Source organism: Capra hircus, chromosome 23 (genome assembly GCF_001704415.2).
Source record: "Capra hircus breed San Clemente chromosome 23, ASM170441v1, whole genome shotgun sequence".
Lineage (NCBI taxonomy): Eukaryota > Metazoa > Chordata > Mammalia > Artiodactyla > Bovidae > Capra > Capra hircus.
In genome coordinates, this window is record NC_030830.1 from 11,018,777 (window position 1) to 11,046,346 (window position 27,570).

General features: G+C 41.6%; 1 protein-coding gene across 1 annotated transcript in view; it reads left to right on the plus strand.

The window, feature by feature from the left end:
* Positions 3,548-27,570, plus strand: part of RNF144B (ring finger protein 144B) — a 151,790-nt gene continuing 127,767 nt past the window's right edge. The window contains exon 1 of the mRNA XM_018039133.1: positions 3,548-3,672. The gene's annotated coding sequence lies outside the window, so the exon portion shown is untranslated. The remainder of the gene's footprint in view (positions 3,673-27,570) is intronic.

A 27,570-nucleotide genomic window follows, 5' to 3' on the forward strand; every position in this document is an offset into this window, starting at 1 on the left:
GGGAATCTAGTTCCCTGACCGGAGATCGAACTCCGCCACCCCACCCACCCTCCAACCCCACCCCCACCCCCACCCCCCCCATCCCCACCCCCGCGTTGGGAGCAAGGAGTCTTAGCCCCTGGGGCACCAGGGAAGTCCCAGAGCATCTACTTTCAAACGCCTGTCTGCTAGGCTATCCCTCTATGCAGCTTGCTGAGATAAAAGATGTTATATCTTTTTTGTTACCTCTTCTATAAACCTCCTCTCCCCCTCTTCCTGTGTTACCCAACGGGGTCCTTTAATTTGCAGCAACCTGTTTAAAGAGTTTATTCTCTGACACTGGCCTCCTGTACAATAGAAAACTGACAATGCTAGTAAGTATTCTTTGTTTTTTTTTCTTCAGCCCTTAGATTAGAAAGTTATCTGATAAATTTAGGAGAGACAGGATTCACTTAGAGTCTATTTAGTAGGTATTTGCATTTTCCACAGCTCTGCTACAAACTGGTTGCTTCTCAAATTATTGGGTTGGACCAAAAGTTCATTTGGGTTTTTGTGCAACATCTTATGGAAAAACCCAAATGATCTTCCCGACTCAGGGATCGAACCTGGGTCTCCTGCGTTGCAGGCAGATTCTTTACCATCTGAGCCACCAGGGTCCTTATAAATGAATCCTACTACCCTTAAATTATGGGCTTCCCTAGTGGCTCACTGATAAAGAACTCTACATTGCAGGAAATGCAGCTTCTATCTCTGGGTCAGGAAGATCCCCTGGAGAAGGATATGACAACCCACTCCAGTATTCATGCCTGGAAAATCCCATGGACAGAGGAGCCTGGTGGGTTATAGACCATGGGGGCACAAGAATCAGACATAACTTAGGGACTAAACCACCCAGATAATCACAATGGTGTGATCACTCATCTAGAGCCAGACATCCTGGAATGTGAATTCAAGTGGGCCTTAGGAAGCATCACAACGAACAAAGCTAGTGGAGGTGATGGAATTCCAGTTGAGCTATTTCAAATCCTGAAAGATGATGCTGTCAAAGTGCTGCACTCAATATGCCAGCAAATTTGGAAAACTCAGCAGTGGCCACAGGACTGGAAAAAGTCAGTTTTCATTCCAATCCCAATGAAAGGCAATGCCAAAGAACGCTCAAACTACTGCACAATTGCACTCATCTCACATGCTAGTAAAGTAATGCTTAAAATTCTCCAGCCAGGCTGCAGCAATACGTGAACCGTGAACTTCCTGATGTTCAAGCTGGTTTTAGAAGAGGCAGAGGAACCGGAGATCAAATTGCCAACATCCACTGGATCATGGAAAAAGCAAGAGAGTTCCAGAAAAACATCTATTTCTGCTTTATTGACTATGCCAAAGCCTTTGACTGCGTGGATCACAATAAACTGTGGAAAATTCTGAAAGAGATGGGAATACCAGACCACCTGACCTGCCTCTTGAAAAACCTCTATGCAGGTCAGGAAGCAAAAGTTAGAACTGCACATGGAACAAATGGCTGGTTCCAAATAGGAAAAGGAGTACGTCAAGGCTGTATATTGTCACCCTGCTTATTTAACTTATATGCAGAGTACATCATGAGAAACGCTGGGCTGGAAGCAGCACAAGCTGGAATCAAGATTGCCAGGAGAAATATCAATATCCTAAGATATGCTGATGACACCACCCTTATGGCAGAAAGTGAAGAAGAACTAAAGAGCCACTTGATCAAAATGAAAGAGGGAGAGTGAAAAAGTTGGCTTAAAGCTCAACATTCAGAAAACTAAAATCATGGCATCCGGTCCCATGACTTCATGGGACATAGATGGGGAAACAGTGGAAACAGTGGCTGACTGTATTTTTCCGGGCTCCAAAATCACTGCAGATAGCGATTGCAACAATGAAATTAAAAGATGCTTACTCCTTGGAAAGAAAGTTATGACCAACCTAGACAGTATATTCAAAAGCAGAGACAATACTTTGCCAACAAAGGTCCGTCTAGTCAAGGCTATGGTTTTTCCAGTGGTCATGTATGGATGTGAGAGTTGGACTGTGAAGAAAGCTGAGTGCTGAAGAATAGATGCTTTTGAACGCTGGTGTTGGAGAAGACTCTTGAGAGTCCCTTGGATTGCAAGGAGATCCAACCAGTCCATCCTAAAAGAGATCAGTCCTGGGTGTTCACTGAAAGGACTGATGTTGAGGCTGAAACTGCAATATTTTGGCCACCTGATGCAAAGAGCTGACTCATTGGAAAAGACCCTCATGCTGGGAAAGACTGAGGGCAGGAGGAGAAGGGGACGACAGAGGATGAGATGGTTGGGTGGCATCATCGACTCGATAGACATGGATGTGGGTGGACTCTGGGAGTTGGTGATGGACAGGGAGGCCTGGCATGCTGCGGTTCATGGGGTCGCAAAGAGTTGGACACCACTGAGTGACTGAACTGACTGAAACCACCAATCACCATCACTATTAAATTACAACCTATGAATAATGCTACACTCTAACCTACTCCATATATATATAGATAGGTAAATGAACAAATAAATGCCATTTAACGACTCACCACTGAGAGGATGAGAGGATGCTGGATGGCATCACTGATGCACTGGACATGAACTTGGGCAAACTTGGGGAGATGAGAGACAGAGAGGCCTGGCTGCTGCAGTCCGAGTTCGCAGGAAGTCCCACTCGACTGGGGCACTGGACAACTCACCTTCTACATTCCCAGTAGGGATATGTCACTCGGAGAGCTTTCCTGTTAGTGTACAGCGATGTTTCGCAACCCCCTTCCATCACTCTCATCTTTCATAGTATTGCTCAGTATGCTCTCCTTTTTGCTAGTTCATTTGCTACTAGATTTCTCTTTAAATACATACAGCTGCTCCTCCCCAGAACTTCAGGACTGCATCACTCTTGAGAACGGAGGCCCCCGGCACACTCAGTACACAAAGCCAAGTGAAATTAATTGCCTTTGCCCTGACTTGGGGCCCTGATAGATGGTAGGTATCGACAATACTAGCAAAAGAGATCTGTCCCGATTTGCACAGCTGAACGTATCCTTCTTGGGGCCAACCGAAAGTCCTGGCAACCTCAGTGTAACTAGTGGGGACGTCTACATTTTTAAAACAATGAAATGGAAAGAGCTATTCTGGAAAAATTAGACTGACTGGCAGAAGATTCTCAGAGTACAATCAACATCAACTGTCGAGAGACGCTGTGATTAGAACAAATGAGGACGGAGGCAGGGATGAATGCTTTGAACCTCAGACGGTAGATCAGAGATTTTAAAAGGTTTTTTTTTTTTTTTTTTCCCCCTGAAATCGCCCAGCTCCAGAATTTCAAGGATCGCGTTCGCTGCCTGCTTCCTAAAGAGAGCTCCTTCCTGGGGGAGGTGTGTGCGTGCACGCGCGGGGGAGGCAAGGCTCGGGAGAGGGGCCCCAGCTCTCCGGGATAAACAGCAGGGGGAGAAGGGGAGCGCGCCGAGGCGGGCGGGAGGGGTTGGGGAGGCAGCATCGGGGGCAAGGGCCGGGGGAGGGGCCTCTAGCCGCGCGCCGCGGCTGGTAGCCTGGAGATCCGAGCGCCTCGGGTACCTGGAGCTGCTGCCTGGGGAAGCTGACAGCGGACCTCCGCGGGCCTGCGCCCGTGTCCTGCCCCTCCTAGTCTCCCCGTCCGGGCGCCGACCTCACGCGCACGGTAAGGAGGGGCGCGGGGTGCTGCCCTCGCCCCGGGCCAGGTGCCTCCTCGGCCTCCCCAAGCTGTCACCCCCTACTCCCTCCCTCGCCCCCTCCCCGGCCCCCTAGGCGCGGGGCTGAGCCTCGGGCGGTCGGCCCGCTGGGACTCGGACGCTCGCGGACCCCCGCCTCCTCTCCGCCCTCACCCCTCTCTTTACTCCCCTTTCCCCCCAGGCAGCTCCGAAACCCCGCGCCCCCGGCCCCGGGAGAGAGGGGCGGCGGGCGGGGGAGGGGGGTGTCGTCCACTCTGCCCAGGTGTGTGTCGTAAGCATCGGCACACCGGTATTCCCCGGAGTCTAGTCATTTCCAGGCTGAGATCACAACTCTTCTCCTTCCAACACATACCCTCCCCCCTTTTGTTACTATCCTAACTTTGGGAGGATATTAACCCCTGGTCAAGGTAGCTGTCTTATCTTGTGTATCTGCACCAAACAGGGATTGAGGTGCCTTGGTTTTATTTTTGTTTTTCCTGAAAATGAAACACTGTGATAAGTTTACAGGGTGTTCTGGGTTATTGCGGCGCTAGAACTTGATCACAGTTTAAAGTAATAGCTCCTACTTGGATGCTGAGAGCCTGATTAAGAGATGGCAAGGTGTGTGCGTGTGCGAGCAGTCTTCCGTGTATTGGAAAAAAAAAAAAAAACTTCAGGTGAATGCGATGAGCTGTCTCTCATAATTATTTGAAAATATCTATCAGGTCCTTATGAGAAGGAGAGTGGGCACCCAGCTGTTGGTAAACATCAGCTGAAAATCGTAGCGTGAACAGGGAGTTTAAACGGAGTAAAAGCAGGTTCCCTTCAAACTGATGAGTTTGGTTTTAAGACGGCAATTTTGGGAAGAGAGCCTAAACAGTTCTTCTGAAATTAAGATACAGGTTGGAGAGAAATACTGCACTTCTAAGAGCCCTTGTTAAAGAGTTAGCTTTTACACATCAACTTTTAAAACGTAGGAACTGCTTCACAAGTACTGTGGCAATTAGAGAGGGCTGAGGCCTATTCTCCTGGGAATCAGAAAAGTCCTTCATTTTGCTTGCACTGGCTGACTTTCAGTTACCACTGGCATTTTTACTTGTTGGTTGTTTTAAGGTTAAAGACCCAAATGAACTATATCTCTAGGAACTAAAAGAGGAATTATCATATAAATTGATTTAGGTCTTGTTTACATTCCTCAGTATTTGAACCAAGCTCTTCTAACCCTGACTTGGTTAAGAGTGTAAATTGTATTGTGTTTGAGTTTGCACAAGTACTGTTTCTCCGTCTCAAACTGTCATTGATGTCCACCTGCTGCTTTTCATGTATATGTATACCTGAACCATTCTAAGTACCTAACAAACTCTGAGTGTAACTGCTAGGGAAAATAAAGATTTGCATTTGTCTTTCGGAAATTTGAGGTGAAGGACTAATTGTTTTCAAACTCCATGAAGTGGGTATAATGGTAAATCATACAACATTTTATGAAATAAGATGCTTGTTATGAAACAGGAATAGTATCTGATACTTGCTTTCAAGGATATTAAGGACAAGGAGGCGACTGTCTGTAAAGCATTTTGAACTTTCAGAGTCACTGTCTAGGTATTGAGCCAATGGGATTGCTTTCCTGGCAAACTTTTTCTCCTTCCTAAAATTAACTTTCCCCTAGGAAAAATAGCAGATACACACAATTTAGGCAACCAAGTCTAGAAAATACTGTGTGTGAGTTTTAACAGTGACCTTAATTCCTTCCTACATATCTCGTGTTTGCAGCTTATGACACAAAATATGCAGAAATGTTCATTATCCACTGACATTCTCAAAGCATTGGCTTCATGAGGGGAGTTATGGACAGAGTACAACACTGTGTCATAAAATCTGTTGGCTTGGGGAAAGCTATTATTATTTTCCTATGGTTTTTGTGTATTTGTGTGTACACTGGGTCTGGGACTTACATAATTATGTATATATATGTAACACATGTTTTTAATAGGAATGAAAACCCACAATATTTTTCTTTGTGGCAGAGCACTGTAAGCATTAGGTTTTGATTACTTTTTCATGCCAATTTTAATATGACAGAACTAAAAACTTCAAGGAAATAATTCCATAAAGAGCTGTTTGGAACTGAAGGCATTTTTAATGTAAGATGTTTGGGCCCTTAGTCTATGCGCTCAGCATCCGCTGAGCAATTCTTTGTGAGCGAGTAAGGGTGGCAGATCCAACTCTGGCGACCTCAGACACTGGATGATTAGACCCTGTCACTCTTCTCCAGGCCTTTAATTTAGTCTGTAACTTGATGCTTCACTGACCCCACACTCTCCCTGCCACGCTAGCTCATAGAGGAATTGTTGGCACTCTGGGTTGAATTTTTTCCCCTCCCATCAATTACAACGTTTGCATTGGTTGCAGAATGTAGTTACATTTTTAGCTCAGTATTCTAAGAAATACCTTTAGCCACAGAGAGAGTAGGCTTAGGGCAGCCCCGCTCACAAATTGCCTTATTTAATCATGCCATGTTAATTTAATTTCTATGATTCACCTACATAGAAATAATCGAGTCATACAACATTAAAATTGGAAGACACTTTAGAAGCCATCTAGATTCTAATAATGTCTTCCTACAGATGAATATTGATCCAGTTGTAGCCATAATCCAAACTTGGAGGATATACTTTACATTTCATATTCTTTTCATAGGCATTCAATTTTATAGTTTTTCCAGTTCTTGTAGTAGTGAGGACTTTGCTCATTTGAAATGAGTTTCTTTACAAGTTCAATGATACAGGAATAGCATTAAAGTATGTTGCAAATCTCTGATTTTCAATGAAACTCAAAACGTGACCTTAAGGGCAATGTTTACAAAGCCAGTGAATTATTGTAAACTAGCATCCTGTGTTTTTCATTACTTTGGATGCGGTCTATTTCAACTGATTGACAGAAGAAAAGGAGTATCCTAAGCAAGATGATGGTAAAGAAAGAAAAGTAAGGTGGTGAGGTATATGAAGAACATGAATTACTAAGTCAGCAAATCATTCAGAAATGATTGGCCTTCAGACCCCTCCCAGAGATTTTATTCTGAAATAGTGGAGACAATCACTGGAGTTTCCAGTCCTCAAAATCCTACTTAAATAAGACTTGGTTTTTGGCAGTTCCACTTCTTGATGTTTCTGCCTTTCAGGATCTTCTGTCTTAAAAGATCTATCTTCCCAAGTTCCTATGGTTGAAGATTTCCAAAAGAATTTATCCCAATACGTAGGCACTGAAAGGATTGGATCCAATCTTAAGAAACCATATAGATTCTAGGGGAGTACTCTTGCTAATGCTACAACTCTCTACCATTTATTTATTGAGATATTTTACATACATAAAAGTATCTTTATAGCCCTAATGGATAGACGTTATCATTCCTTTTATATAGATCTGTGACTCAGAAGTTAAGCCTCTTGGGCATACTCATATACCCCTTTCAACACCCCACATGAGTATCTCTATGAGTACAAGCTGTTGATTGACTCTGTAGATGATAGCATGTTAATTTGGGGATATCTGGCAAATTTCCTAATTCTGCAAAGACCTTATAAAGTCTTCTCTTGTCCTTATATTTCAGTGTAAGTGTGTTCAATGTGTGGAACTCAACATTCTTAGATAGATTTAATGACTAAAGACAATTACTACATTGAAAATATGTGTTCCAAAGTAGCGTTAATCCTTAACAATCAGGATGCTTTCTAAAATATGCTTTATAATTTCACGTCATATGGTGATTTACATCTATAGTGTGACTATTTGCTACATTCTCCATTGCTCCCTATAAGTGATTCTGTTACACTGAATCATTCATTTCCTTCAAAGTTTTTAGAAATTCTGTCTCCCAATGTTGTTCTGCTAGAGCAATTACAAATTAAAATGTGTATTCCTTTATTAAACTGTCTTTTAAGTCTCCTTTATATTATAGTTGTTGTTCAGTTGCCAAGTCATGTCCATCTCTGTGACCCCATTAGCATGCCAGGCTTTCCTGTCCTTCTCTATCTCCCAGAGTTTGCTCAAACTTATGTCCATTGAGTTGGTGATGCCTTATTTAGCAGTAAGTTTTAACGTTCAGTTCAGTTCAGTAGCTCAGTCATGTCCGACTCTTTGTAACACTATGAACTGCAGCACACCAGGCCTCCCTGTCCATCACCAACTCCCGGAGTCCACCCAAACCCATGTCCATTGTGTCGGTGATGCCATCCAACCATCTCATCCATCGTCCACTTCTCCTGCCCTCAATCTTTCCCAGCATCAGGGTCCTTTCAAATGAGTCAGCTCTCCCCATCAGGTGGCCAAAGTATTGGAGTTTCAGCTTCAACATCAGTCCCTCCAATGAACACCCAGGACTGATCTCCTTTAGGATGGACTGGTTGGATCTCCTTGCAGTCCAAGGGACTCTCAAGTTTTAACGTTAGTCTCATAAGTTTGTTTTAATCAACTTCTTTTGACTTTTTTGTTTATTCTGTCTGATCAACAGTAAACCATACGTAAAGAGGGGACGAGTTATCTCAAAGTTTAATCTTTAAGGGTAAAAGCTTCTAGTCCAGGAGAGACTCTTTGCACCTGTGGAATGCAACCTTTTCTTCCATGTCCCCAAAGGCAGGCATCGTTCTCTGCATTTAGCTGGTTCTTAAAAATATCTTTGTACACAGAGCTTTGTAAACAGAGGCTCCACTGCTACGCCTAGCGTATTCAGTTCAGTTCAGTTGTTCAGTCATGTCCAAATCTTTGTGACCCCATGGACTGCAGCATGCCAGGCTTCCCTGTCCTTCACCAACTCCTGGAGCTTGCTCAGACTCAGTGATGCCGTCCAACTATCTCATCCTGTCATCCCCTTCTTATCCTGCTTTCAGTCTTTCCCAACATCAGGGTCTCTTGCAATGAGTCAGTTCTTCACATCAGGTGGCCAAAGTATTGGAGTTTCAGCTTCAGCACCAGTCTTTCCAATGAATATTCAGGTATGATTTCCTTTAAGGGGCTTTGATTGACTGGTTGGATCTTCTTGCAGTCCAAGGGACTCTCAAGAGTCTTCTCCAACACCACAGTTCAAAAGCATCCATTCTTTGGCGCTCAGCTTTCTCTATGGTCCAACTCTCACATCCATACTTGACTACTGGAAAAACCATAGTTTTGACTAGACGGATCTTTGTTGGTATGGTAATGTCTCTACTTTTTAATATCCTGTCTAGCTTTGTCATAGTTTTTCTTCAGGGAGCAAGCATCTTTTAATTTCATGGCCGCAGTCACCATCTGCAGTCATTTTGGAGCCCAAGAAAATAAAGTCTCTCACTGTTTCCATTGTTACCCCATCTATTGGCCTTGAAGTGATGGGACCAGATGCCATGATCTTAGGTTTTTGAATGTTGAGTTTTAAGCCAGCTTTTCCTAGTATATACGGCAACTGTCTTGTTCATACAGCTCAGTTTCTAGGTCTGCCAATTGGGACTGTTGCTGCCAGAAACTCATGTAGCCCTTGTTCTCATTTCTGCCCCCTCTTGGAAAGTGCAGAAGTACCTCAGGAAATTTTGCTTTAAATCTTTCAGCAAGGTCCTGTCACTTCATGCTTCTTTCCTGTAGTATTTAATGAGTCCAGACTTTTTTCCTTTTTAAAATAGTACTCTGCATTAGCATACTTGAGCAACTTATCACTATTGAAATGTTTCTTGGGAAACCATGTGAGCAGGCAGAGGTAAGAGTATTTGGAATAGCGTATGTGAATTTGTATATTTGTATATAAATATATTTCAGTTTATAAGTAGGCTTACAGAAGAGGTAATCCTTAGTTTCCTTAGTATTGTCCAAGACCAAGATGTAAAATCAGTCAACAGTCTGCTATGTTCCTGAAACCTGTCTATTTTCAGTTGTATACCTTATTTTATCCTTTGGAATCAGAGGACCATGGCCTTTGGATTCGGAAGGTTGTGGCTTATTAGTATTCCTTAATACTAATCATGCAGCTTTTGCAAATTAGTTTTCTTAGGCTCATCTCCTTCATCTGGAAAAGGTGACAGTCACACCCAAGAGTGGTACAGATCACGCAAGGTGATTATAGAGGAGTTGTCAGAACACATGTCACGGTAGAAGGTGTGGACGAGGTAAACCAAGAGAGTGGGGCAAAAAGAACCGTCAGCAGTGAAACTCAGTGCACATAGGAAGCCAGTGAACAAGAGGAGCCTGAGGAAGGGTGGCCAGAACAGAGGACAAAGATCAGGAGAGCGTGAAATCAGAGAATCTAAGGGAATGGAGAAATTTAAGATGGACTCTCATTAGCATCACAAGGACAAAGAAGGTACCATTGGGTTTGGCAGTTGGGTCAGTGTGACCTCAGCCACGGGCAGTTTCTGTGGTGAGATACAGACAAAAGGGAGTGGAATGATGAATGAGCGTCGGGAAGATAGAAAAGTGCAAACAGCCAATAGAAAAATGTTTCTCCCTTAGGCGGAAGGAAAGAGAGGTCAGTCGCCAAGCAGGTACTCAAGATTGGGGTACTGGATTTGGACTTGGGGGAGTAGCAAAAATCCTACCCCAGAATTGTAGGGACTGAATGTCTGCCAATTTTAAATCTTTTTCTAGTAAGGACATTAAAAACACTCCCATCTCATCTTATTTCAGAAAAGAAAATATCAACATTAGGGAGTTAAGTAAATTTAGCTTTATGAGCAAGTCAGTTTCTTAAATAGTTAAGTTTTTCTTCTCTTGGTCAAGATTTATCAGTACTTTCAAGTTTCCATCTCTTCTTCTTTAGGGATCTGGCCTCACCACTTGCCTTTTCTCTCGAATATTTTTAATCTCTTCTCGACTGATTCTTTTTCGTTACCGTATACACATATTCCACTCTCTTTAAAAAAAAAAAAAAAGGTCCCTATTAACTGTTACAGAAATTAAACAGTGTCAGGAAAGAAGGGATGCTTTATATGTGGCAGTAATAAAACTTGATTACTGATTGGACTTGGCAGATGAGAGAAAGGGAAGAATCTAAGATAGCTCCCAGATGACTGTGCCACTTGGTTTCATGGAAGAGGAGCCAGGCTGGGAGAATAGAAGCTCCTGGGTTCAGTCCGGCTGCATAGCTTGGGAACTCTGACTGTATCTTTGACTCTTTCTCCAGTGTGCTTCTAACTAGGTCCCCACCTCACCCTGTCACCCCGCTTCAGTCATTGTCATTTCATCCTTCATGGTTGGTGCTTAAACCTCGCTTTCTAGAATTATTTAACTCTTGAAAGTTCAAACCCTGCTTGTAGGTGTCTGTGAGCCAACAGCATACACGTTTTCTACTCGGGGGAAAAAAAGAAATAGAAATATTTTTCACTTGAGAGAAATATGAGTACACATGGAACAGAATATTAAAATGGAACCTGTTGGTAGTTCTCAGTTTTAGCTGTGGCTCAAGACAAGAGAGGCCGCATTCCAAAGTTAGGTGTAAGACCACAGCGCCCATGTGGGAAAGGAAGTACAGGAGAGCCAGTTTAAATTGTTCATGATTAGCTTGTTGGCCAGGTGGTAAAACATGGTTTGAGAGGCCAAGGAAATAATTATTAGAAGGTTTTTAGAGAGTTGGTGGTGTATTTGAGTGGCCCCATCCTGGCCGCCAACAGAATGGTGTGAGGTACCTGCTCCTCAGCTCATGTCCAGAGAAAGGGTTTTATGCAGATCATTTGGAGTATTTAATGTGTATCCCTTCAGGAGAGGTGTAGAGATTCAGGCCTGAGAAATCTGAAGGATGAGGGACTGGCTAGCTAGCTCCTCTGATGACGGAGTGAAAGAGATGTCACTGCATCGCTCCTTAGTTTGATCGGGCACAGAGTGCATGGGTTGTTATCCAAAGAACAGAAGTAGGTCATCACCCTAGAGCGTGAGCTAGCTGAGGTCCTCAGGTCATATGGAAGAGGGCCCTTGGACTGGACCCCAGCTGGGTAAACTGAGGAGGGGGTTGTAAGTAACCATCTGCAAAAAGGGATCCATAGGTGAGAGATCCCCGGTGATGAGGAGATTCAAGGTTTTCAGTCACTATAACTTCCATTATCTTCATCAGCATCCCACTCCTGGTTCAACAGAAAAAGTAAGCTTTTTAAGTGTCCATCAGTAGATGAATGGATAAAGAAATTGTGAAATATATAATGGAATATTACCCAGCCATAAAAAAGAATGAAATAATGCCGATTGCCTCAACGTAGAAGGACCTAGAGGTGACTATTACTGAGTGAAGTAAGTCAGGCAGAGAGAAAGTCAAATATCATGTGATATCACTTATACATGGAATATAAAAAAATAGCACAAATGAACTTATTTACAAAACAGAAACAGACTCTAGACAGAAAAACTTATGGTTATCAAAGGGAAAGTGAGGTGGGAGATAAATGAGCAGTGTAGGATTAACAGATACATACTACTAAATAAAAAAGAGATAACAAGGATATACTGTATAGCATAGGGAGCTATATTCAATATCATGTAATAGCCTACAATGGAAAAGAATAGGATATATATATATATTTGTATATATGAATCACTTTGCTATACACCTGGAAACTAAAGCAATACTGAAAATCAGCTGTACTTCAATTTAAAAAAAAAGTAAGCTTTAAATACCCACTATGCTCACAGATCCTGAGCTTCCCTGGTGGCTCAGAGGTTAAAGCGTCTGCTTGCAATGCAGGAGACCTGAGTTTGATCCCTGGGTTGGGAAGATCCCCTGGAGAAGGAAATGGCAACCCACTCCAGTATTCTTGCCTGGAGAATCCCATGGATGGAGGAGCCTGGTGGGCTACAGTCCATGGGGTCACAAAGAGTCAGACACAACTGCGTGACTTCACTTTTCACTTTCACGCTCACAGATCACCATTATTAGATCTAATGATCTAATTAGTCTGTATTAATCAAGGAAGAATTTTCTGTCTTGTTTTCCCCCTACCTCACCCCACTTTTGTATCAGAAAGTGGGGCAACCTCAATTAGCCAGAGAGAGAAAGAGTCTTTGTATCCCTTTCCCAATACACCTGGGAAGTGTGCAGTGGGCCATACCTAGTTGCAGGAGAGAGCCTTGTCACTTCACATGAAGTTGGAAGAGTTTTAAGTGCTGTATTCGATTAGAAACATTACAGAATTGTGATTTTTTTGGATCTAGAGTGAATTGAAAAGACAATTATTTGAGTGATTAGAAGTCATGACAACTATCTTCGAATTTCATCCAAGGACAAAAGAAAAACACCACATAATAAAATTAAAGAGGCAGTGTAGGAAACAGTCATTTTCTGATTCTATCCCACGAGTCTTGCTGGTTCATTTTAGGAGTCACACATAGAAAACCATTTATAGTTTTTCAGTGATACATAATTGGCAAAACAATAGGAGGGAAAGGCAGATACGGTTATTATAGGAATCAAATATATCCATAGAAATGTCACAATAACTGTTTTCATTTCTTAAAATGATGCTATGAGAATTTTAATTAATCAATTAAGGTACACATTTGGTAATTATAAGATGAGGTTTGCAATCTGTTCCACAGCTGGGGAAATGATCTGAGATAGGGCTTTTGTGTAATAAGCAACATGAGACATTTTTCCCCTTCTGTTTCTAGAGAATCATAGAAGTAATAAACAGCTAAGATGAATTGTTCACCATTTGTATTCTGCCACTGATCAATTTTTTAAAAGTGTATGTGTTCCTGTAAAACAGTAAAGAGGATGTTCGTAAGCCAATAAACTCTAAAATAAACAAGAATGCTAATGACTGCCTCTTTTCAGCTTTTGGGAATTTTAAACTGTTAGCTTCCATATAATCTTTGCAGCATTTGCAGTGTTATTCAAAGACTTTTATGGTCAAGGAGTGACAAGGGGACAATCTAAATAATATTTTTATTAGTGCGTGCCTAGAGTTGAAAAGTGAAAGTGAAGTCGCTCAGTCGTGTCCGACTCTTTCCGAGTTGAAAAGACAACTTGAAAAATACATTTGAGTCACACAGTATTTACATTGACAGCAAATGTGGTTTATACCATAGAAATGGAATTTTGGATCCAGCGGTGGTATATTAAATGGACTAATATATTAGGAAGAGAGGTGGTTACTTGTACGGGCCATGAGTCAGTCTTCAGTAGAGGAAGTCCTGTACACTTAAGATCCTGAGGACAATGCCACGCCGTTCTTGTACAGTTCCCTGAGTGCAGTGGTTAAGAGCAAAAGTGCTAAAAGTGATGTGACCCGGGGCATATCGTGAAATATTGCTTTTTCCCTGTAGAAGGCAAAATTCCAAGATGTCTCCTAAGATTCTCCTCCCTGGTGTACACCTCTGTAAATCCTTTCCCCTTATGTGTGGCTCTATTAAAATGGTCTACTTTTTTTTCTTTTTCATTCAAGATATTTTCAATTCTAGATCTCCGTGTGGTTCTTCTTGAAATCTTGTTTTGTACTACTTTCCTTCTGAGCATGCTAAGCCGTTTTCAGTCATGCCTGACTCTTTGTGACCCCATGGACTGTAGCCTGTCCGGCTCCTCTGTCCATGGGATTCTCCAGGTAAGAACACTGAACTGGGTTGCCATGCCCTCCTCCAGGGGATCTTCCTGATCCAGGGAGAGGATGGAATTTTTCTTGTCCTTCTACCCTCCTGACTTTATGTAAGCCTCACCTGGTAGGTAAATTCTACACTCAAAGGTAAATATCCGATTCTCATATTCCTACTAGGTCTTTGATTTCTAATCACTGTCTTGGGTTTTGAGTTTCTTTTTTGTTTCTAGGAAACTTCCTTTCCTTGCTTTCTGCCCAGCTATGCACTTAAAATAATTCATTATATTTATCCAGAGCTTCTGTGTGTTAGCACAGAAGGGGATGGGATAGGGTGAAAAGGGGTGTTATAGAGTGGACTTTCCAAGTCGGCTCAGAATGCCTTATTGACTAGAAGTCCTTAACTTCATTTTGTGATCTACCCCCCTCCCCATTCCATTTTACTTTTTATTGGAATTATATTGAATTATATAAAAATTAATGTGGAGAGAATTTATATATTTACAACATTGAGTCCTTCCACCTGTGAATCTGGTATATATCCCACCCTTCATTTGAAACTTCTCCTTAATGTCCTACTGAAACTACAATTAAAAATCGGTACTGGGGACTCCCCTGGTGGGATCCAGTGACCAGGACTCCAAGCACCCAATGCTGGGGGCCCGTGTTTGATCTCTGGTCAGCGAACTAGATCCCACATGTGGCAACTAAGACCCAGTGCAGCCAAAAATAAAAATAAATACTAAAAAAACTTAAAAAGTCGGTACTGTATTCTTCTTGCTAAATTTAGTTCTAGGTTTTATACTTTATTCTTAGGTATTATTCCTGGCTTGTTGAATAACCACAAGCAAATTATCTAATCATAATAGTGTTAATTTGGTGGAACTAATTACTATTATTTAACTCAATTGCTTAGTGAATATAAAGTGACAAACTGGAATAATTCAGGTTAACATTTTCATTTATGAGTTTACTCTTACTATAGCTCAGAAGTCTAAAATACACATTTATCAAAATGACTCAAATGCATAAAGTATGCAAAAGCATAGAGGTTTTTGAAACATGGGTAAAAATAGAAACTACTAACAGAGTAGTAAATAAATTGATATGTATGTTTTTTTTCTTGTTTAATATTGTCTTTTTTTTCACTTGATGCATGTCAGAATCAGGATTTGAAATGATAACTTGAAAGAGGGAAATTGTGGAATCTGTGCCTAGACTGGGGAGCTCGGATTTAGGCGACAGGCATTGAATGAGCTCCATCTTCATTGCTAGGATATGGCAGAAGTCAGCCCAGACACAACAGAAATGTTATGTTCCTGCAGTGGCCTTCAGTGGAAACTCTGGGACCACACCCTCTCTTGACTGAAAAAAAACTGTCTACCCTGGTCTCAAGTACCCACAGTTTTGAAGGATTTTGCAAAATTTATCATTTCTTTTAATTAAAAAAATAGATGTCTGCCACCATATGTCAGGTGATACAGGAATCTAATGGAACATCCCCAAGTCAACCAAGCATAAATGGGCAAATCTTATAATATGTTAGGACTTTCTGGGCTGCAATATTCTCCATGCTGCAATATTCTCTTTAGTTATTCTTTTATGCTTAGATATCACCCTATATTAAAATTTGCTCATTTTAGAAAATTGCACCTTTGCTGTTCATTTTCATTATTTTTTCATGTTATTGGAAAAATAAAAATATAAAGCCTAACCCATGCTTTTTAAACTATGATTCCACCCACAACTGTTCTGAGAACACATTAGGGAGGTTATGGGAACTAAAAAGCCTCATTATATGATTTACTAAAGTGAAATCCATATATGAAAACAAATGGGATATGTGTTATTAACATTGGAACCCGTATATGGTTATTATGGTTACAAATCAATTTATATATCAAGTATGTATACCGTCTTCACATGCAGCTGGTTGATTTTGTTTTTACCATCTCCCTTAAAATATGGAGATGAAAGAAGATGAGAGTGAAAACAAGTCAAATTTGTTGTATCTGAGAAGCCTAGTGAAAGGCTGATCAGAGTTGCTATATAATAACCTCCCTTGTGGCTCAGCTGGTAAAGAATCTGCCTGCAATGCGGGAACCCTGGGTTCGATCCCTGGGTTGGGAAGATCCCCTGGAGAAGAAAATGGCCACCCACTCCAGTATTCTTGGCTGGAAGACCCATGGACAGAGGAGCCTGGAGGGCTACAGACCACAGGGTCACAAGTCAGACAGAACTTAGTGACTAAACCACCAGTACTTTATCTTTAAGTCAAAATGTCTGATTTGTTTTATAATCAGAGAAGCCTTAATAGAGATAAGGAAAAGGCTTATCTTGATAAACAAGGAGGCAGAAGCAGAAGGGAGTATGATCTGTTTGGAAGTAACATTTACCCAGCACCTATGCTCTGTGGGCTTCCTTCAGTTCAGTTCAGTTCAGTTCAGTCACTCAGTCGTGTCCGACTCTTTGCAACCCCAAGAATCGCAACACGCCAGGCCTCCGTGTCCATCACCATCTCCCAGAGTTCACTCAGACTCACGTCCATAGAGTCCGTGATGCCATCCAGCCATCTCATCCTCTGTCGTTCCCTTCTCCTCCTGCCCCCAATCCCTCCCAGCATCAGAGTCTTTTCCAATGAATCAACTCTTTGCATGAGGTGGCCAAAGTACTGGAGCTTCAGCTTTAGTATCATTCCTTCCAAAGAAATCCCAGGGCTGATCTCCTTCAGAATGGACTGGTTGGATCTCCTTGCAGTCCAAGGGACTCTCAAGAGTCTTCTCCAACACCACAGTTCAAAAGCATCAATTCTTCGGCGCTCAGTGTTCTTCACAGTCCAACTCTCACATCCATACATGACCACAGGAAAAACCATAGTCTTGACTAGACGGACCTTAGTCGGCAAAGTAATGTCTCTGCTTTTGAATATACTATCTAGGTTGGTTATAACTTTTCTTCCAAGGAGTAAGCGTCTTTTAATTTCATGGCTGCAGTCACCATCTGCAGTGATTTTGGAACCCCAAAAATAAAGTTGACATTGTTTCCACTGTTTCCCCATCTATTTCCCATGAAGTGATGAGACCGGATGCCATGATCTTCATTTTCTGAATGTTGAGCTTTAAGCCAACTTTTTCACTCTCCTCTTTCACTTTCATCAAGAGGCTTTTTAGCTCCTCTTCCCTTTCTGCCATAAGGGTGGTGTCATCTGCATATCTGAGGTTATCGATATTTCTCCCGGCAATCTTGATTCCAGCTTGTGCTTCTTCCAGCCCAGCATTTCTCATGATGTACTCTGCATAAATAAGCAGGGTGACAATATACAGCCTTGACGTACTCCTTTTCCTATTTGGAACCAGTCTGTTGTTCCATGTCCAGTTCTAACTGTTGCTTCCTGACCTGCATACAGATTTCTTAAGAGGCAGGTCAGGTGGTCTGGTATTCCCATCTTTCAGAATTTTCCACAGTTTATTGTGATCCACACAGTCAAAGGCTTGGCATAATCAATAGGCATAGTCAATAAAGTAGAAATAGATGTTTTTCTGGAACTCTCTTGCTTTTTCCATGATCCAGTGGATGTTGGCAATTTGATCTCTGGTTCCTCTGCCTTTTCTAAAACCAGCTTGAACATCAGGGAGTTCACAGTTCACGTATTGCTGAAGCCTGGCTTGGAGAATTTTGAGCATTACTTTACTAGTGTGTGAAATGAGTGCAATTGTGCGGTAGTTTGAGCATTCTTTGGCATTGCCTTTCTTTGGAATTGGAATGAAAAGTGACCTTTTCCAGTCCTGTGGCCACTGCTGAGTTTTCCAAACTTGCTTGCATGTTGAGTGCAGCACTTTGACAGCATCATCTTTCAGGATTTGAAATAGCTCAACTAGAATTCCATCACCTCCACTAGCTTTGTTCGTAGTGATGCTTTCTAAGGCCCACTTGAATTCACATTCCAGGATGTCTGGCTCTAGATTAGTGATCACATCATCATGATTATCTGGGTAGTGAAGATCTTTTTTTGTACAGTTCTTCCATGTATTCTTGCCACCTCTTCTTAATATCTTCTGCTTCTGTTAGGTCCATGCCATTTTTGTCCTTTATCGAGCCCATCTTTGCATGAAATTTTCCCTTGGTATCTCTAATTTTTTGAAGAGATCTCTAGTCTTTCCCATTCTGTTGTTTTCCTCTATTTCTTTGCATTGATCACTGAAGAAGGCTTTCTTATCCCTTCTTGCTATTCTTTGGAACTCTGCATTCAGATGCTTATATCTTTCCTTTTCTCCTTTGCTTTTCGCCTCTCTTCTTTTCACAGCTATTTGTAAGGCCTCCCCAGCTTGCTTCAGATGAATAAAGAATCCGCCTGCAATGCAGGAGACCTGGGTTCAGTCCCTGGGTTGGGAGGATCCCCTGGAGAAGGGAGCGGCTACCCTCTCCAGTATTCTGGCATGGAGAATTCCATGGACAGTGGAGCTTGGCAGGCTATATAGTCCGTGGGGTCACAAAGAGTTGTACACAACTGATCTACTTTCACACACACACACACACACACACACAGTTCTCTATGAGGCACTGTTCAGTGACAAAACTGAGGCTCAAAAAAGGCTTAAGAGCAGTAACTAATGCAGGTTTAGTTAACCGGCTACTAAAGAAGGAATAAAAATTTGAACTTGGGCCAAAGCCTTTGCCCTTTCTCTATCCAAGACTATGTGTGACATGAAAATCTAACAGTAAAACCTTTTCAACAACTGAACCACGAGTGGAAGCCAGGTGCCTCTCTTCTTTCATTACAATCTCACTGTGTAATCAACAAATCATTATTGCTTGCAGAGCCTTATTGATTCAACTCTGTAGAACTCCTTTTCTCATTAGCTCCATTGATTGATGTCACACCTAGAGCTGGAAAGAACTTCAGAGATTTAGAATTTTCAGACTAAAGATGTAGATCAGAATCCTTTTGCGCAAGGTTTTCAAAACAGACATGTCACCTTCTGATTAAACAGGTCTGAGGTGTGGATGGATGTGTGCGTGTTTGGAACAGTTTCTGAGGTAATCTCATGTACTTTTCTGGGGAAGAATCATTTCTCTTGTCTAACCCCTTAATTGTGTAGATGAAAGAGTTTCCTTGGAAGCAAGAAAAATGCTTCTAATTTAAGATTGCCTTGGTTAACATTGGCAGTTCAAAAAGTTAGGACTTAATGAGTCTGTTTCTCCAGTTCTGGGCTCGCATTTCACTACCATCAACTTGCAATTTAGTTTCTGACTTAATGACTTGGGGCTTTAGGTAGATCTTTATTTTCAAAACAAATCTCTATTTTTCTGTAATGTAGTTGAATGAACAATGCTCTGTACTGTATTTTGGGTTCAGAAATTGGGAGAAGCTTTTTAATGGTAATGATTCAAGTTAGTTGCAAACAGCTGCAGCAGAAGGGGAGCGGACAGAGCTGCTGGGTCCAGTGTGCTGGCAGCCACACTGAAGTTTGTACAGTGCAAATGGGACCAAGAGTCTATCTAGGCAGGAAAATAATTTTTTAACCTTCTAAGTTGATTTTTAATATGCTATCTAGGTTGGTCATAACTTTTCTTCCAAGGAGTAAGCGTCTTTTAATTTCATGGCTGCAGTCACCATCTGCAGTGATTTTGGAGCCCAGAAAAATAAAGTCTGACACTGTTTCCCCATCTATTTGCCATGAAGTGATGGGACCAGATGCCATGATCTTTGTTTTCTGAATGTTGAGCTTTAAGCCAACTTTTTCACTCTCTTCTTTCACGTTCATCAAGAGGCTTTTTAGTTCCTCTTCTCTTTCTGCCATAAGGGTGGTGTCATCTGCATATCTGAGGTTGTTGATAGTTCTCCCAGCAATCTTAATTCCAGCTTGTGCTTCTTCCAGCCCAGCATTTCTCACGATGTACTCCGCATATAAGTTAAATAGGCAGGGTGACAATATACAGCCTTGACGTACTCCTTTTCCTATTTGGAACCAGTCTGTTGTTCCATGTCCAGTTCTAACTGTTGCTTCCTGACCTGCATACAGGTTTCTCAAGAGGCAGGTCAGGTGGTCTGGTATTCCCATCTCTTTCAGAATTTTCCACAGTTTATTGTGATCCACGCAGTCAAAGGCTTTGGCATAGTCAATAAAGCAGAAATAGATGTTTTTCTGGAACTCTCTTGCTTTTTCCATGATCCAGTGGATGTTGGCAATTTGATCTCTGGTTCCTCTGCCTTTTCTAAAACCAGGTTGAACATCAGGGAGTTCACGGTTCACGTATTGCTGAAGCCTGGCTTGGAGAATTTTGAGCATTACTTTACTAGTGTGTGAAATGAGTGCAATTGTGCGGTAGTTTGAGCATTCTTTGGCATTGCCTTTCTTTGGAATTGGAATGAAAAGTGACCTTTTCCAGTCCTGTGGCCACTGCTGAGTTTTCCAAACTTGCTTGCATATTGAGTGTAGCACTTTCACAACATCATCTTTCAGGATTTGAAATAGCTCAACTAGAATTCCATCACCTCCACTAGCTTTGGTCATAGTGATGCTTTCTAAGGCCCATTTGACTTTACATTCCAGGATGTCTGGCTGTAGGTGAGTGATCATACCATCATGATTATCTTGGTCGTGAAATCTTTTCTGTACAGTTCTTCCATGTATTCTTGCCACCTCTTCTTAATATCTTCTGCTTCTGTTAGGTCCATACCATTTCTGTCCTTTATCGAGCCCATCTTTGCATGAAATGTTCCCTTGGTATCTCTAATTTTCTTGAAGAGATCTCTAGTCTTTCCCATTCTGTTGTTTTCCTCTATTTCTTTGCAACCTAGATAGCATATTGAAAAGCAGAGACATTACTTTGCCAACACAGGTCCGTCTAGTTAAGGCTATGGTTTTTCCAGTGATCATGTATGGATGTGAGAGTTGGACTGTGAAGAAGGCTGAGCGCCGAAGAATTGATGCGTTTGAACTGTGGTGTTGGAGAAGACTCTTGAGAGTCCCTTGGATTGCAAGGAGATCCAACCAGTCCATTCTAAAGGAGATCAGCCCTGGAATTTCTTTGGAAGGAATGATGCTAAAGCTGAAATTCCAGTACTTTGGCCACCTCATGCGAAGAGTTGACTCACTGTAAAGGACTGATGTTGGGAGGGATTAGGGGCAGGAGGAGAAGGGGACGACAGAGGATGAGATGGCTGGATGGCATCACGGACTCTATGGACGTGAGTCTGAGTGAACTCTGGGAGATGGTGATGGACAGGGAGGCCTGGCATGCTGCGATTCATGTGGTCGCAAAGAGTCAGACACTGAGCGACTGAACTGAACTGAACTGAACTGAAGTTGATTTTACATGTGTTGCGTATATATCTGAAGCGATGAACAACAGCGTGTATAGTTTATGGCTTAACTTCACCTCCCAATATGATTGTCTTTAATGACTTTAAAGCATGAATTCACAAATTCTGAGGTTTATGCAAATATAAAAGTTACCTTTTTTCAGATGAGTAAAGCAGGCTCCTGGAGACAACTGGAAAGCAAGAGGGTCTTTTTCTTCCCATGTTGGATTGTATTATTTGTGGAAGAGAATAGTGCACTGCATTCGAACTGTGGTGCTGAAGAAGACTCTTGAGAGTCCCGTGGACTGCCAGAAGTTCAAACCAGTCAATCCTGAAGGAAATCAATCCTGAATATTCATTGGAAGGACTGACGCTGAAGCTGAAGCTCCAGTACTTTGGCCACCTGATGTGAACAGCCAACTCATTGGAAAAGCCCCTGATGCTGGGAAGGATTGAGGGCAAAAGGAGAAGAGGGTGGCAGAAAATGAGATGGTTAGATAGCATCACCAACTCAGTGGACATGAATTTAAGCAAACCCTGGGAGATACTGGAGGACGGGGAGGCTGTGGTCCACGTGGCTGCAGAGAGTTGAACATGATGACTTAGCTGCTGAACAATAACAACAAATAGTGCACAGTTAATTTTAAGCTTAGTTGAGATCATCCACCTTAGTTGATCAAAAGCTAGCTAAGCTTCTTTTTTTCATTCACTAGGCCCCAAATTTGGCTTCTGTAACAAAACTGATCGAGATATTTAATAACAAAGTATTTTGGGTTTAAGTGACTTGCTTTATAACCTACCTTTTATTAAAACAGATTCACTTTTTTTCATTTAAAAGATTTTATTGAAGTATAGTTGATTTACACTGTGTTTAATTTCCGCTGTACAGCAAAGTGACTCAGTTATACATGCATTGTTTTTTCATATTCTTTCCATTATAATTTATCATAGGATATTGAATATAATTCCCTGTGTTATACAGTAGAACCTTGCTATTTATCCACCCTATATGTAATAGTTTGCAAAAACAGATTCAATTTTTAAAGGGAGTTCTATGTCTAAATTCACATTTTCCTTTCTCTAAGAGGAACCTCTACTGTTCTTTTCATAATATGTAAGGTAAATTTTTTTTCCTGTTAAGAGTATTCTTAATGATCAGAAGTAAACATGAGTGTCCATATTTCTTCAGCTGGTTGGAGAGAATGACCTTGATTCAAGTAAAATGTCATGAACTGACCCCTGTAAGAAAAAGTATAATGCCACATAATACCTTGTAGAACTTAGAATTCTTTCAACACTGTAAGAAAAAGGACACATAGAAGCACAGAGAAATAGATAACAAAAAGATTGTATACCTAAAGAAAGGAGTAAATTGTAGTCATGTACAGAATGAACATAAAACTTTTGCTTTGGTTAGAGAAAATTTTGCTAGCTCTGGCATAGGATTCTTTGGAGCAAGGCCTTTGCAAGCTGCATGGGCTAATTCCTTGAGCAAACTGAGATTTTCCACTTACGTGACTACTTGGAAAAAGCAAAACAAAGCAAAACAACAACAACAAAAAAACCCCCAAACCAATAGCCAAGTATTCACCATTTGTGTATGAAGTAAAGGCAAGAGACTATATCTTGATTTTAACATGGCCAGTGCAACTAGTGACCAGTAGTTATCCAGTGATTGAATAAAGGTTTTTGCTGAAAGTGCTTGATTCTTGGTGGCATTCTTTTTAGCTAGCTTCTGCTTGTGATGGAAAAACCAACAACTAGGTACTTAATAAACTTGAGTATTCAATCAGAGAAGATCAATATCCAGTTATTCATGTTTCAGAAATACAGTGTGTTGTGGTAATGCTGTTCTTCAAATATTTCTGGTTTTCTGCCTTCATATTGCATTTTCTGACTCCTGTGTGGTTGGATGGGATTATGTGACCAGTTTGATGATGTGTTAATGGAATTGTGTGTCACTTTTGATGGGTGGTGTTTAATCCGCAGTAAGAGACCCCCTGGAATCTAGCTACTCCATTGGACTGAAAGAGAATGATGGACAGCGCCCCCTGCTGAGCCAGAATGGCCATTTAGCATGAGTGAGGAAACACTGTTTAGGTCACCAGGGAAGAAAATGCTTCCAATTTAGTCTGTGGGTTTAAAGGGAAATAATGTAGGCAACACATTTGACAATGTAGAGCAAAAAGAATAATAAGATTTTCTCTTTATTTTGGATGGAAGGAAGTGGAAATGTTTCTGTATCATTATCTTTCTATTTATTTATTTTTGGCTATACTGGGTCTTCGTTGCTGCACAAGCTTTTCTCTAGTTGTGGCAAGTGGGGGTACTCTCTAGTTGTGGTGTGCGGGCTTCTCGTTGTGGCGATTTCTCTTGTTGTGGAGCACGGGCTTTAGGGCGTGTGGGCTTGCAGTAGTTGCGGCTCCCCCGCTCTAGCGTGCAGGCTGAGTAGTTGTGGCGCACAGGCTTGGTTGTTCTACAGCAGGTGGGATCTTTCCAGATCAGGGTTCCAACTCGGGTCTCCAGCAATGGCAGGTGGGCTCTTTACCACTGAGCCACAGGGAAGCCCCCCTGTATTATTATTTTGATCTTCCCCTTTGGTTATTTTTTATCACCTATGGTAGCAAACTATGTCTGGAGTGACTGCTGCAACCAATCTCAAAAATTTTTGAACTACTATTTTAAATCACTAGTAAGACCCAGTCAACTAAGAGTTGAGGGCTCTGGGTCCTACTTTTCATGTTGCCACTGCATGACTTCCATCCTATCTGGGTCTTACGACCATATCTATAAATAGGTGTTGAAACAAATCGTCTTGAATATCTCTCTAGCACTGTTGATCTGTAATTCCAGGAAATCAGAGTAACATGCTGCTAGCTATTCTGAGTTAGAGATCTTAGACGCAACTTTAAAATATAAGAACCAAGTTTAAGTATATCTTAGTCTAACAATCCAAGGAATAAATGATCCTTAAATCATCTTAGACTTTTTCCCAGAACATGATATACTGTGCTTTCAGAGTTCTTTTGTAAGTGCTATCCATGATTTTAAAAGTATATATTTGACCAGGTTTTTCTGATGAGTAAATATATTTTACGTTTACTTCAGAACTTTTTCTTTGGCATTCACAAAATTTCCCAAGGATGTAGTGGAGTTACATCTGTTTTGTTAAGCTTGTTTTGTTTTTACTCTTTGGCTCAGCTGGTAAAGAATCTGCCTGCAATGGGGGAGACCTGGATTTGATCCCTGAGTTGGGAAGATCCCCCGGAGAAGGGAAAGGCTACCCACTCCAATATTCTGGCCTGGAGAATTCCAACTGTATAGGCCATGGGGTCACAAAGAATCGGACACGACTGAGCGATTTTCCCTTCACTTTCAATTTTTTAAAAAGAGATGTGGATGCCAAAATCTTTAACTTTTACTCAAGATTGTGTGCTTAGTTGCTCAGTTGTGTCCAACTCTTTGTGACTCCATGAATTGTAGCCCGCCAGGCTCCTCTGTCTATGGGGATTCTCCAGGCAAGAATACTGGAGTTTGTTGCCATGCCCTCCTCCAGGGGTCTTTCCAACCCAGGGGTCTTTGATTAACCCAGGTCTCCCATATTGCAGGTGGGTTCTTTACTATCTGAGCTACCAGGGAAGCCCAAGATTAGTCAACTTTAAATTTACTTTATTCCTCTTGAGTTCTAGTGTTAGTCACTCAGTCGTGTCTGGCTCTTTGTGACCCCATGGACTGTAGCCCACCAGGCTCCTCTGTCCATAGAATTCTCCAGGCAAGAATACTGGAGTGAGTAGCCATTCCCTTCTCCAGGAGATCTTCCTGGGATTGTACCCGGTCTCCCACTTTGCAGGCAGACTCTTTACTGAGTCATGAATTGGCAGGCTCCCTTTTGATGAAGGTATCAATACAACAGAAGCAACATTTAAAGTTCAGCTATCAGATCTTCAAAATATTTTGTTTGCCATCAGTTTGGCTGAAAAGATCAAGTGACAAAGCTTTTAGGATCAATTGTCATGTGCCTAATGGTTGAATCAATGTCACAGGTTTCTTGCTCTGGCTATTGACTGACTTTTCTCAGAGCCCAGAGTAAGCTCACTATAGAACCATGAAGCCACAGACTCCGGCCGAAGGCACATCTAAGTTATATTAATATCATTGGTATCCTCGTTGATAAGGGGACTAAGTGATCTGTGAAATCATAATTCAGTTGTTTGCTTTTATGTAGACAATCCAGTTTCCTTGCTTGGGAAATCCCATGGACAGAGGAGCCTGGTGAGCTATGGTACATAGGGTTACAAAGAGTCAGACACGACAGCAGCTGAACAACAAAGAACAGACAGTGTTCTGGATTGTTCAATTTGTACTCTTCTTCTTCTTTTTTTTTTTTTTCATATTGCAGTTTCATATAGTTGGTATTACAGCATAATATTTTTTACTTTAGGGAGCTATTAATGGTGGAGAAAGTTAGTCATAATGATTGTCACTCTTGTTGTTTGTAAAATACACTTCTGAGAATCAAAAACTGCCTGAAAATATAAGCCTACTGAATTGCACAGATTCAAAGGCAAATAAAATGCTCTTTATGTAATAACACTCAATTTTTGGGAAAGCAGAGTATGACATTTGGACAACTGTTACTTATTTTGTATTCCTGAAACATTATTTTCATTCTCTGCTTTCAACCAAATCTTAAATATAAAGACAGTTTCGGTGCATTTACCCAAAAGAAAGAGAAATAACTAAACACGATACAGACATTACTCAGTCACAGGAATTCTTACTGAGCTTAAAGCCCCTTGTACAAAAGCACCATTCAGTGCTTTAAAGAGCTTGAGAAGAGTGATCTTAGTGATACAGTCTTATCACCTTCAACTCTTCATCTTACCTGGTCTTAAACATTGGCTGCTTACAATGGAGAGCAGTGTTAGAAAAAGGGATTCAGTGCCTACAGATTCACTTAACCCTGAGGAATGCTTAAGCCCCCAAGGCCGAGGTAATGCACTGGAAGCTTTCTGTGTGTGTGTGAGCCATGGTCATGGGGTCTGTCCGTAGGTATGAGAGGTATGTAGAGTGAGGTATTTACTGACTCCCCTCTGCCCCCAGCATTTAACTGAGCTAAGCCAGAATCCACATGTCACAACTTGGGTGGCTTAATTGGTGAGGACTGTAAACCGGATGGAATGCAGTTGACACTGAGGCTGTCCTGAATGTGTTCAGATTTGATGGTGTGAGAGAGATGTGCATTTTGGCATTTTGTGTGATTATTTTCAGTGGAACACTTGTTATTTTGGACATTCTCTCTTAGCCTTCTACAAACAAGTAGGGTCATTTGCTTGAATCTATCCGTTTCTCCAAGTTCAATGGATGCTATTAAGCAAACCCTAGTAAATATGTGACTCTGGACCTTCAGTTAATAGACCCGTAAGATTTCTGGGCTTCCCAGGTGGTACAGTGGTAAAGAATCTGCCTGCCAATGCAGGATATGCAAGAGATGCAGGTTTGATCCCTGGTTGGGAAGATTCCCTGGAGGAGGAAATGGCAATCCACTCCAGTCTTCTTGCCTGGAAAATTCCATCGGCAGAGAAGCCTGGCAGGCTACAGTCCATGGTGCTGCAAAGAATCATACTCAAATGAGCGGCTGAGCGCACACAAGATTTCTCTTATCTTAGCAACTATTCACAGAGGGCATGAGCTGTATTCTTAGGGTACTTAGTATCTGAAGTAAGTATAGATTTTTTTGTATTCACACTTGAGAGATTTTGCAGCATACTTAAATAACTGTACCTACATGCCCTAAGGGATTGTTGACAATAGTGGGTTTGATATTTGGGGGGAAAATAAAGTTGGAACTCATCAAAGTAAAAGCAAATTAAAGAGCAGGCAAGCCATAATTCTTGCATAAATGTTCTGTTTACCAATCTCTGTTGGACTCTGAGGGCAAGAGTGAGCCATGTCTCCTGGGTGAGCATTGGGTCCACAGTTTGCATCAGCTGCTGTTGCTAAGTGTCAGCTATGCGGGGCCCCTGACCCCTTTCCACTTTCAGAACAAGAAT